This window comes from Corapipo altera, unplaced genomic scaffold, assembly GCF_003945725.1.
Source record: "Corapipo altera isolate COAL_440 unplaced genomic scaffold, ASM394572v1 22b, whole genome shotgun sequence".
NCBI lineage: Eukaryota > Metazoa > Chordata > Aves > Passeriformes > Pipridae > Corapipo > Corapipo altera.
Genome location: NW_020884876.1, coordinates 3,679,988 through 3,692,515, shown reverse-complemented (window position 1 = coordinate 3,692,515; position 12,528 = coordinate 3,679,988). Strand labels below are relative to the sequence as shown.

Here is a 12,528-nt window from a genome sequence, read left to right as displayed (position 1 = left end):
AGCTCTTCAGAAGTCATCCCTTCAGAAATGGTGCAGTAATTGGTGCAGAATTTCAGAGAAGCTTACATGACTGCATCATCTTGGTTATTTCTTGCAGGAAATATCTTAGTTGTAAAGTATGGTGTGTGCCATATAAAGGGTGATCCAGCCTCCTTTGATTCTATAATTTTTCAAAACCTCTAATTGCCATTTATTACTACTTTCTAAGAATTCAAAATGAAAGAGAGAGCATGCTTTATGAAGATTTTTTTGAGCTATCTAGACACTTTCTTAATGTGGCTGAAAAGGAATAATAATGTCCTTGATCAATATTTCCACTCCAAATGTGTTTGAGCCCATCCCAGTTTGGGGGGGTTGTTTTGCCCATGACTAAGCTTACATGGAGTTAAACTAAGAAGTCTGATATGAACATCTAATTTGGTAACCCTTTTGTTGAAACACTTTTACTGAGACAAGTTCTGAAAATTCAAGCTTATTGGGTATTAACCCAAACCTGAACTTGAACTTTGGTCTTATTCACAAACACAAATTTTATTCCCATTCAATATCAAGAGTTTTACCACCACTTCCTCAGTCACCAATAACAGTTCTCATAAATATCAGTGTGCTGTGAATGGTGATACAAAAGTAACCTTAGTTTACATCTCACTGTGCAGAAGTAATTTAATAAGAAATTGTCACTGGGACAATCCAGTTTTCACATGGGAAAGAATGTGTTCTTTTCCAAGAAAACAAGGCCTTAAACTCCTTTCACTGATTATAAAAAAGTAGCAAGGAGTTTTCTCATGCTATCATGTTCGCTTACAAACTTGTGACATAAAAAAATATCTCTGGCATTTCATCAGCTACACAGATTGGCAAAGCTAAAGAAGGATACATGGGTGAAATGAGGAGCAGTGGACAGCAATTGGCTTCTCTTTTTTGACAATATGCCTCTGTTTCAGACCCTCACCAAGTTACAAATATGCACACTCCACATGTTCTTCATATAGGTGTCCTGAAGAAAACCATTTGAGAAGCCCCAGACCCTACAATGTCTGTAAAATCAGCATAACCTCACCTGCAAAAAAACAAAGTTACAGTTAAGTGATCACTTTGCACCAACAAAAATCTAAGTTTTTGCAAGAAAAAAGAAAAATCAGTGCAGCTGATTGTCCTGCCTTTGTTTAGTCTTCCTTGACCAGCACTGACATTTGTATGGCTGCACAGGGAGACTCTGCTAAGCACTACACTTTTCCCAGGGATTGTGTTCAAGTGGCCTTCCACTAGAAACCAATGCTGACACAAGGAGAGCTGAGGGGCAGCCTGGGCAAGTAGATGAGAGAACAGCACCTTTTTAGAACCAATAATTTTGGGAAAATTAAAGTAACCATGAAACCATGACCTGTATCAGATTATGATTTAGATGTCTATTTTTTAAAACTAAGTTTGGAGTACAACTATGAACAGAACAAATTACAGAGTTGCTAAACAATTGTTTACTGATCACTCTTGAATCTTGAAATACTAAAATGTTATTAATATCATCTAAGATGAAAGTATATTTTTAATCATTTTCTACTGTAAAGTTTAGTCATGGATTTACTACACGGTAACAAACATCCACTAAAGTTTGTCTTGGTATTGAATGGAATCTTTGCAAGAATTAAATGAGCAGTCTACACAAATGAAGAGGTATAGCCAACAAAAGCTCGGCTCATTGCTATAAGGAAAAATAAGTGCTTTATAAGGAAAAATAAGCTAAAGATCAGTCTTCAGATTATGAATATATAGAAGCTCTGCAGAATACTTGAGTTCACAGCCAAGCACCAGTCTTGCAGTAGTGTGGTGGGCAAAACTGGGTGGCAAGCAAGTAGATCTTTGAAGTTTGGGGCCTTCAGATAGTTTGACCACAACTTTCCTGAATGTTGTCCTTAATTATAGGAAAAGACACTAGTCTTCCTATTCAAGGTCTTATTCTTGGAGATATGTATGATTACTGTTGTAATGACTGGGGGGCTAAGGGGGGGAGGGTTGCACTGATTAAGCCCTGCAGTAAAAAGTTTTTCATTCAGTTTTACAAATATTTTTTCTTTATATACTGAGAGCTGACAACTAGAGAGATTTCTAGGGGTTCCATAATAATAATTTATAGCTCTGTAATCTCATACACCCAGAATGCTTATAACCTAAGAATACAAAACTCTGTATATTCTGATAAGAATGCAGAATATACTTATATATCTGATAAGAATGCAGAATATAATACTTACCTGAATGTTGTGTTTACCTAATACTTGACATTTCAGAGAATCAGGCCCAAAGTAACTGTGGGACTCAAGAGATCTCACTTCTACATGCCTTGTTATCTGATCTACAGTGCTGCTGAATAGCACAACAAAGGAAAAACCAAACCAACCACCCCAAATTTTGTCCTATATTGTGCCTATCTTGACAATGGGATCATAATTGCATCTTGTCATGTCACACGTAGAGCATCCTATATCACATCATCTCACCTCTTATAACCTCCATTATTAATTTAACTATTAATTTAATACGTTTAGGCATTTTAACCATCTAAGACAGTCCTTTCTATTTCTCACCTGGAAGAAGTTAGAGAGTACTTTATGGGTTTTGATTCTCATGTGATGCTCTGATACTTTCTTCACTGCACAAAGAGAGTAGGTCCCTTCTGCAGTAGAGCAGATTAACTGGTGACTCATTTAAATTAGGTCTTATGCATTTAAAGTAGGTTTCACACTTTTTGTGCCTTAATCTTATGTGTCCTTTCAGACATGGGGTTGCTTGGGCTCCATGAAATTCAGTATAGTTGGTATATGCTATTCTAGATTGTAGTGGGTTTGTAACCCTCCCTGGGAGGGAAACTGAACTAGGATAGGTCACCTGATCTATATTTTACCAATAAGGTATTCCATACTGTGTTATGTCAGCTCAGATATAAAGAGACAAGAAGGAAACAATACCTCCTTTCTCTTCCGGAACAGTTGTATGGGACAGATGGCTGTTCTTCAGAGGAAGAAAACACCTTCTGAGGGGAAGTAGTCTTTATTGTCAGTTTTCTCTATATGTATAGTGCTTATAGTTCTCTTTTTCTTCTTTGTGTAAATATAAAACCGCCTTTCTCAGCAGTCTCAGTTTTGCAAGTTTTTTTTTTCCTTCCCCCCTTCCCTCATCCTTTTCCCTCTGGGGGAATTGGGTGGAGTCATAGTGGACACTGGGTGTTCAACCAAAGTAAACTAAAACATATATCCTATAGCTTTCCAAGAACTTAAGCTCTTCTCTCCACATTGAATTCCCAACCTCATTCTTTCCACCATCAACTCTGAAGTTCCATATTTTATTTCTTGCTTCTTTATAAAGGTGTTTATTATCTAGTCATGCTTCAGGGGACAAGGAAAGAAAATACTCTTTGTTGAATGCACCATATCTCAGCTTTCCTTGATTCCTTTTGTCTTCTAATGGCCTCCTGCAAACATGAGAGGGATTGGAAAATGTTTGTGTTTGGCAGAGAATCCCAGGGAATCTCTCATGTAAACTGCTAACTTGAGCAAAATTACTAAAACTGGAATGATAAAAACAGACTTTTCTCTTTCTACCTAGATATCTAAATAATTTACTAGTTTCTAAGAAGCCATAGGCCCTGGGCTGATTTCAGTAAGTTGCAGGCTATGATAAAATATTCCTACATTTTGACATTCAATATATAAGAGTTCTCAGGCAACTCTTTTTTTTAAATTATTCTCTCCAGATAGACTTCTCATACTTGTTTCTGCATTCAGAAAATGCCAAATTTAAAACTATCATCAATGAGCAAAGACTCTTCATGGCGCAAATCAGAGTACATGCATGCATGTGTGTGTGTTTCTGTTACTTGTAAATACACAGAAATATAAATAAACCCACAGAACTCAAAAGAGTAATATAAAACTACAGTAAAAGGCAGAAGAAGATAAATATTTATATTTTTACCAAAGATCCACAGATAACAATAACTTGAAAGTCTTCAACTTAAATTTCATGTCAAGAATTATGAGGTTAAGTAACCAGCTAAACCTGCTCTTCTTATATGAGGATTTTTAATGATTTTTGTAGAACAGCACATTTCTTCCATAATACCTCCTAGCTTTGTACAAACAAAAGAAAAATTAATATAGGAAATTTTCTGTAATGTTTTAATTGGACTTGAAACACTCGGTGGAGAATCTTTACCACCATTATGCCCACATACACTCCCACACATGAATAATTTGCAAACTGATAAAGGTATGATTATCAAGGGCATTGTGTTGTGTTTTTTTAATAGGCTGGTTTATCATTTATTGAAGTCACAATCATATTAACAAACAGATATCTTCTATAAAAAGACCAAGTTGACAGTGCAACCTGTATTCTTAAAACTCTTCATTTACTAGGGTAACATAACACCATTAAGGACAAGCACTTCTATTTCTCACCTAGAAATTAGAGTGTGCAGTGGTTTGTGAGTTTTAATTCTCATGTCTGTCTTAGGCCTGATTCAAAGTGCATTACAATCATGGAGAAAGTTCCATTAATTTCAGGAGGCTGCTCAGTACTACTATTACACTATCTTCAGGTATTGTGGGGCAAAGTGTCAGTAATAGACTTCATATACATGCTAGGCATTTCCTGCATTCTCTGTTTTCATTGGTAAACTGGAACAAAAACTAGGTTTTACATTTCTTCATTTTCCCCCATTTCCTTTGCACCATCTTCAGTGCAGTGTAAACCAGAAAGTTTGCTTTCCATTTGGAAACAATTCCTTGCTTCCAGGTTTGAAATGTGCTAAATAATCTCTTCAGGGAATAGTTCTTTTCTCATAAGGACAGTCAAGGATGTGAGCAGGCTGCCCACAGAAGTGCGTTCTCTGTTCTTCGGTGTTTCCATAATCTGACAGAATCAAGCCGCAAAGAGCTTGATCTGATCTCACAGCTGCCCTTCCTTCAACAGAAGGTTGGTTTAGAGACGTCTAAAGTTCTAACCAAACAAATAGTCTATGATAATCTATGATAATGACAATAGTTTTTTCTGTCCATCTACTTATTCTTTGTCTCTTTCAAACCTTAAGACTGGCAAATTGTGAAAAAATTGAGGCAAGGGCATTACAGGGGGAGAGAATGGTTTAAGCAAAGTGTCCTAGATGCCACTCTGGTTCTCACTATTGTATCATTTGTGTCCTCTTTAAAAATCATACTACAAGAAGTGTTAAAAACTCTCACAGAATCACAGAATGGCCAAAGCTGCAAGACTCTACTTGAAATTGTCTAGTCCAAGCAGAGTTAGAACAGGTTCTCCGGGACTGTGTCCCATCAGATTCTTAACATCTGCATGCTGGAGACTCCATAACCTCTATGGGCACCCTATTCCACTGCTCAGTCATCCTAACAGTACAGTTTTTTTCCTCAGGTCTAAATGGGATTTCTTGCATCTTGGTTTGTTCCCAATGCCTCTTGTCCTGTCTCTGCGTACCACTAAGAATTATCTGGGTCTATCTTCTAACTCACTCATCAGATAGATGCCTTCCCAGTTTTCTCTTCACCAAGCTAAACAGTTCCACCTTTCTCAGCCAGTCCTCATATGAAAGATGCTCCAGACCCTTAATCATCTTAACTGACTTGCATCACTATGTCAACATCTCTCATGTACTGGGGAGTCCAAGGCTGGACCCAGCACTGAACCCAGATGTGTCTCACCAGGACTGAAGAGAGGGAAAGGATCCCCCTTGTCCTGCTGACAGTGTTCTTCCAAGTGCAGTTACTCTTAATTCGTTTGATTTCAATAGATGTTGAGGATACTGTGAGTGACCATTGGCATCAATTCTCTCTTGATTTACTATGAATAAATAAAAAAGGCTGAAAATTTCTTAAACAAAATCACAAAGACCAGGATGTATCTGCTGAAGGGCAAACTCTCTTTCTGATTTTACTGCAAAGCTAAACCGAAACATCTCCCTTTCCACCAACCTGTAAAGCAGACATATAAGTACACAAACAGATTCACCTATTGGTGTATTTGTAAAACATATGCCAACAGGCAAATCAAAGCTAAATTTCATAATGTCACTGGTGATGATTTAATTTCTGATTATTTTTTCGGATATATTTTTTCTGGTTTCAATTTTTGATTCATGTATAATAGAAAAGTATCAAGAAGTTCACTGAAGTATTTTCTTGTTTATTTTTGCACAAAATAATTAGATTTGAGGTAGTTTTGCAATAATATAAAAATGCAGCATCAGTAATCTATCATTGACATTCTTTTTAATCACAGTTCTATTTAATTACAGTATTTTTCCAGTCTGATAATAAGTGCTCAGATTACTGTCATAATATTCTCAACAAAGCAGAAGTCTTTCCCCTCATATCAAACAGAAATGGGGTCCAATAAAGGTAAAAATATGCCTTTTTGCTTACTTTGTAAGCCATAGTCACGAAAGTGTAGTCATAAAAGGTGACTTTTAGAATAATTACAATGCTACTTTACAAAATATAAAGAACGAAGCTGGAAAGTAACTGAATATTGTTTATGCTGGAAAGAGCATGATTAATTACTTTATGTTTAGCTATACTTCCCCCCCCCAGTGAGCAGAGATTACATTTATACTGAGCTCTGTGTCTTTATGGAATTTGATTTTGGCAAATTTTCATAGTCATAATCCTGACATGATGTTAAATCATGAATGATAACTGGGGGTTGGGTGTCAGACCGGCTATGGTAATCAAGTGTAACTCCAAAGACAGAGAGCTGTATTTCATACATCATCTATACCTTATGAAATTGTACTGTAAGTGTAATTATCTTCTGTATTGGACAAGATGTACCGTTTTGGGTTGTTTAATTATACATTTGTTTTTGCTTCTGTTTGCTTTTGAACTAGTGCCACCAATTATTTGCATTATTATTGCAGAAGAATTAGTACAATGCTAATGCAGTAATGGCAATCTGGGAAGTCCATATTTTCCATTAATAACTACCCACCCTAATCCTAACCCTAACCCTAATCCTGACCCTAACACTGGACTCCCTTTCTCCTCCCACCTCTAGCTAATGTGACATTAGCTAGAAAGTGATCCTGATTGACTCTGTCTAATACAGAGCTGTTCTGTTTCAAGAGCAACCACTTCAGGAGAAACTACTAGCTGCCATCCCTGCTGAGTTAAAACAGCTGTGTAACAGATTGTTTTGCCCCAACGTTTTTGAGTGATTTTCCATTTCATCAATAGCGAATCCCTAAATTTCGTGAAAACAGTATCTCTGCTAGACAGTTTACTCGGCTGACATGAAACATGGAAAACTAGAATCAAAACCGCATGAACTAAAATACTGAATAGTCTAGGGGTTGAGTATGTGTTTAGGCAAAAAACAGCTGTGAAAGGAAGGAATGCTTTTGTTTGGATTAAATTAGCTTTGAACATGAAGGATGGCAACTTTCTGCGGCAGAAATTGGGTTAAGTTCAGGAGACCATATCTATGAACAGCACATGAGTTTGAAAGATCTTATGTAAAGTTAGGGAGAAACTGCACCTCACTTCTAGTTGTGAAATATTCCCATCCCTGTAACTTTGCCTCTGAAGACTTTACTTTTGCAAAAATAGCTTACTTGTATGTTTAACAGGAGTCAAAAAGCACATGTAAATCAGTATTATTGAATACTTTATGTTTGGAATAACTGAGTAGGTGATCTAAATGCTTTTAAGGAAAATGAGAAGAAAAGCTTCTTTCTCAAAAGCATGTATGAATGTGTAGGGTGAATAGCTGCATGTATATAAGCATGTCTCCTCATCTGTGATATGTACACCATTGTATGCTTACATTATTTGTTCTATTTTCAGTCTGTTCTAAATATTAGTTCAAAATATGATTTATAATAGTAATCTTACTCTGATTTTTCTGGTGTCTAGGCCTTGTGTCTTATGTCAAAAAAGAATGGAGTGCTTTAGCTTTGTCATTGTGTTTTAATGTTCTCTGCTTGCAATCCCTCCAATAAAATGAAGAATAAGACTCTAATCATATAATCATAGACTGGTTTGGGTTGGAAGGCACCATAAAGATCCTCTAGCTCCAAACTCCCTGCCATGGACAGGGATATGGTATATGGTAATGTGGTATATAGAATGTAAAATTTAGAGAAAGATAAAATTCTTAGGTATTTTTTGAAGTTTGTGAACTGTACACTGCAATGTAGAAGGATGAAAATTACACCTGATTTGCACATCTGCTAATAAGAATCATCAGACTAATTCCAAAACAGTGTATTTTTCATTATTCTTTCTTTCTCTGAGTGAAAACCTTCACAGCCTAAAATCAGTGATATATAGTATCTTTCTATTTTTCAAAAAGGGTATTCTTTAGCAAGGAAAGACAAGAATGAGTAATTTAGTGTCTTATGAAATATATAGCATTAATATAAGATTTTAAGTCAGTCCAGTTGGCTGAAGTTCAAGAATACCGGGTGAAGATCAGCCAGCTCTTTCCATAAATGATCCCTTTCTTTTGTCAGTACTCTAGCTTGCCTTGTCAATTGTGCAAATGTCTTGACTCTAAAAACCAAGCTTTCCTTTTCAAAGAAATTATGAGCATCTTGACACAAAAGTGTCATGGAGGAGCAAGGCTGGTGGTGCCCTGATGGCCCTAGCAGGGGGATGCTTGGAGGGGGGGCATTCTCTCCCCTCCTTAACCACAGGGCATTGGCACTGGTGGAGGTCTGCTCTACTCAGCTGAAAGAGGTATATGGGAAAAGAGGCTGCAGTAGGGAGTGTGTGTGTGATGTAAAACTATGGCTATGAGTGAAAGGGAAAAACACACTTAGAGAAATACAGGGTTTAAGAGGGCAAGGAAGTGAAATGCATCCATTTGAATTATTTTCCCATGCCCTGATAAGACAGGTGTATTAAATCCAAACTTAAGTAGTGTCTTACTCCTTAATTGATTTGTTTTGTTTGAGTTAGCTAAAGTCATTGTGACGTACTCATAATATGGTATAAAATTCTAGTGACCTTACATAAAAAGGAGGGGGTTAATTACTTTCTAGAAATAGTCTGATTAATGCTGCCTTTGTACAGCATTATTTATCCATCAAATTTTCAAAATAAAAATTATAGCATTATGTGCACTGGACATTATATTCAGAAATTGCCAGGTGTTGTCATACATGTTGCACAAGGCAAGTTGGTAGCAAAAAGACACAAAAGCACTTGAAGACATGGGAGTAACTAGGGGAAAAACATTGTGGTATTCTTGTCAATAACTATATAAGCTCCAAAGTTACAAAAGGGCTGAAAAAAATGTTTTCATTCTTTTAGCGTTGTTTTCTGATGATAGGAACAGGACTTGTAGGTTGTTTTCCTTGTAAAAACATTTGGGGGTTTAGTACTTAATTTAGGAGTAATTCAAGCATCCTTCATTCTAGGAACTGTTATAATGCTTTCCATTCTAAACATATGAATATATTCAAATTTAACCAGCTTTTTTATCACACCAGTAAGGATACAAATTAAAAGAAATTTTTTTTTTCCAGTTTATGACCTAAAGTATTTCCTCTTTGTGTGGAGACATGTTAAAAATAAAATCTCCAGACAAATAAGATCTCCAGTTTGACCTACTGTTTATGTTTGTGACGCATCCCTGAATTGTCCAAGGCAAATACCTTAAGGCAGAAATTATGGTTGCAAATGAAGTCTTTGACCAGGCCTCTTCTAATACCCAAGTTTTGACTTCAAAAGGGTAAAGGTAGGATTTCTGTATAATCCTATAAATGTAATGTATATTTTTGGATTCTAATTTGGAAGGTGAGAAGCTATCAGGGGGGAATAATGCGAAAGACTGCAAGCAAAGAAAATACTGTGTTTTCAAAAAAACCCGAATGAATTGCTACTACCTTGCTGGCTTTAGATCATGTCACACTTCAGTAACAAAATCTCAGAATATACACAAAAGGGAGATACAAAAAAGATAAATAGATTATAAAGCTCTTGGAAATTTATTAGATAATATCAAGGCTAAAACTGTATAAACATAAATTAATCTCATAATAATATAGGTTCCATGTGTTGTGATGAATTTGCAACTCAAGATTAATCTTTTTTTATTAGTATATGTTAAATTTTTGATATATTGCTTAGGCTTTCATGTATACACACTGATATGCCCTGGCAAAACAGAAGGTGATTATTGTCTCGTTAAATACATTTTAAAAATAGAAACCATAGTTAAAATATTAATTTTTTCATGTTGATGTGAGCAGCAACCAGAACCACAAAGTTAAGACTTCTAAATGGAATAGGTAAATTTCATACTGATAATATTATTGTTTTACGGAAAGCAGTGTTTGCCTACAAAGCCAGCGCATTTTGTTAAGTCTGAGTATCACTTTGATCAATATTTTGTAGTGTCTTTATTTCAGCAGATTCTTCTCCAGCATTCTCAATCTGCTACATGCAGAGCAAGTTTATACTAGATTGGCAGGATGAATCAAACAATTTGCTTGGGGAAAAGTCTTGATTTATTTTTTCTTCATGTAAAATGCCTCTTATCTTTCTAGACTGATAAGAAGAAAAACAAAAACCAACCACAAAACAAGCAAACTAAAAAACCCCACCCAGCCATCGCCTCTTCTTTTTTTGTGGTGTGGTAGTGAACTTCTGGTTTTTAAGTCAAGTGTAAATTTTAGTTTGATTAGCCTTTACAGTGCTGTATTTCCAACTAAAATCAATCGAAATAAAAAACAGAGTTAGGGGACTAGGAGTCTAGTTTGGGTAGCAGCACTGGCACGCTCTGGATGTGTAAACCCGTTGTGGTCTTGCTCACCGTGGCAACATGGCCCCATGCCTCAAAGAAGGTCATGTCTACTTAGTTAGCAGACACTTAGTTGCTTCATTGGGCTTTCTGTACCCATGCAAATTAGATCAAATAAATATTCTGACATTTGCAAACTTCAGATATGAATTTAACATCAATTAAAATGAAGATCCGTGGGGTTGCAATGAATCGTTTGGGGCATTGTGTTTTCAGTTTGAAAGAAAGTGAAACTTAGTCCATTTCATTGATTTCCAAGTTATTTTGAGGTAATATTCTTTCAGGATCATTCTAAACTGAGTTCAAGTTCATCAGGAGGTCTTGCAAATTCATCAGCTTTTTCAGCAACCCAATGCAAAATATCAAGTTGTAATAAAAAATTAAATACACAGTTTTTCTGAGTTTGACCTTTGTATTGTAAGTTGTTCATTACTCAGTTATGGACTGACAGATTTGTATTTCTGCTTTTCTAAGATTTAGTTAGCTAACTTTTCACCTATGTCTTCACATAAAGAGCATGTGGTTTATGTGACTGGCTTATGTTTACATATCCTTTAATTCTAGCAGGAATCATTTGATTCATGTTTTGCAATGTCTTTGAAGCAGTCTATAATAACCCTGCTAATGGAATCCTAACTAGAAGAAGTCACTGCACAGTCTGAAAAACAATTTAGAGACTAACAAAGAAAGGTTGATTTGGACACTTACACTGCCTACTTCTTGGGCACTATGATGTAATTATAATGTATTTGCTTCCATTTCTTTAGAAGGATTTACAAAATATTATTTCAAGTGAGTTAATTGAACTTCCTGTTTTCTTACTTACTATTGTGAAAATCCATAGAGGAACCAGTAGGGCTTTTTCATATTCCTGAATTTTGAGGCAGGCTAGTTGGCTAACTTTTGTGTTAACTCTCTATACAAAAGAGAAATAGAGGGAGGAACTCCTTAAGAGCATTATTTAGTCTATCTAACTGAAAATCTTGCTTTGAGTTGTTCTTTTGAAGATCTTTGTCTCCGTTTTCTACAGGGTATAAAGAAATTAGCTGCAATAATCTTGGTGTTTGAGGCTGTGATGTGAATACCCCTCATCCTTCTCTCTTTCCATTCAGAGGATCTAAGATGCTGTGTTTACTATTACGCTAATGTATCTCATATCAATCAAGGATTTCCAACCAAGACAGAAATCTCTGCTACAAATTGACAAAACATAGTTACACTAATGAGTTCCACAAAGAAAAGTAGTTGCGGTTATCTTCAGCTGGAAAAATGGTTTCTTTGAAGTTCCTTCTCTCCCATTTCCATCATATATCAACCTTCTTCATTTGTATTTGTACAATCATATTAACTAACTTGAGGTTAATACTTTGAGAAATGTTTAGAATCAGTAGCTGTTTTAAAAGTATGTCTATCAAGGGGATGATAATGATGCATTTGTGCTAAAAAATTGTGGTTTTTTGAAAATTTACTCGCCATAATGGATGGATATTAAACATTAACATAAAATGTTTTCCCAGCTGTAAGTCAATACTCAGTAAACTGGTTACACAAAACAGTATTTTACAAAAAAACCCCAATATTCTGCTTATTATTCAATGTGCTTTCATGCCAAATCAAGAAATAAAGCTTTTATAATTTAAGCTTTTTTTTTTCAAGTATTGCCATTTCAGATTTATTAATTGTATGTTCCATAGGAAACAGATTTACCAATTG

At 35.7% G+C, this 12,528-nt stretch overlaps 1 protein-coding gene across 3 annotated transcripts in view; it reads left to right on the top strand.

Moving 5' to 3' along the window:
• Positions 1 to 12,528, top strand: part of DLC1 (DLC1 Rho GTPase activating protein) — a 261,325-nt gene that overhangs the window by 77,073 nt on the left and 171,724 nt on the right. The gene's annotated exons all lie outside the window — the stretch shown is intronic.